The following is a 987-nucleotide window of genomic DNA, read 5'->3' on the forward strand; positions in this document are numbered from 1 at the left end:
CTTGGCCGAGACAGAAACCAGCAGGTGGCACAAATGGACAGATTTAGAGGCCTCCGGCCTCTGCCTTCCCCCAAACCGAAATGCCTGTATCCCCATGCAGCAGCGCGGGGAAATAGGCAGCCTTTAAAATTTATTTTTCAAATGCATGTGATTTGGCACTTCTCGGTCGGAGAAGCAAACCTTTCAGGTGGCCACAAGTGCACTTGGTCGCAGCAAATCCTTTACCAAAAAGAACTGTATCTGGACGACGATCTGCAGACGAGGCCTTGGGAACGAGCCCGAGGAGCGAGAGCAGAGCGGGCAGAAGGGGATCCACCGCAGTGCGTGGAGAGGGCCCGAAGCGCCGGCTGAACCCTTGGCACCGCAGGCAGGCTGGATGCAGCGCCCCAACGCAGCTCGGGGTCACCGAGGGGGGTCACCAGCTCAAACCTGCTTCGGGATTCACTCGGGAAACAAAAAATACCGAGGCGGGCACCCGCGCCCTCGAGCACAGACCCATTTCGAGTCGCAGCGGCCGTCCCCGCCGCCAACTGCTGCAGGGCCCGTGAGGCGCCGGGCAGGGGCCCGCTGCTCCCCAGGACGCCCGAGGGGCCGAGCGGCTGCCGCCGGTGCGGTACCCAGCGGCCGGGCTGGCACGTCAGGCGGGTGGGCTACCGCAGAGCCGTGCGTCCCCCCCACCGGGGCAGCCGCCTGAACGCTTACGGAGAATTGTTTGTGGGATTTTTTTGTTGTTTGGGGTTTTTTTCCCTACGTCCAGAGGCTCGAACCTTCACGAACAGGAGGCAGCGGACACGGCTGACGCCGCGGCACCGCCCGGCCCCGGGGCGGGCCTCGAGCGGACGGCGGTGGGGACGGGCGCAAAGGGGCGGGGCCGGACGCAAAGGGATAACAGGCTCCGCCCCCGCCCAGCCGCGCGCGGCCACGTGGCCCCGCCGCCCGCCACGTGGCTCGCGAGAGCGCGCGGGGAAGGCGGCCCTGCCGCTTCCC

This window comes from Buteo buteo, chromosome 5, assembly GCF_964188355.1.
Source record: "Buteo buteo chromosome 5, bButBut1.hap1.1, whole genome shotgun sequence".
Classification (NCBI taxonomy): domain Eukaryota; kingdom Metazoa; phylum Chordata; class Aves; order Accipitriformes; family Accipitridae; genus Buteo; species Buteo buteo.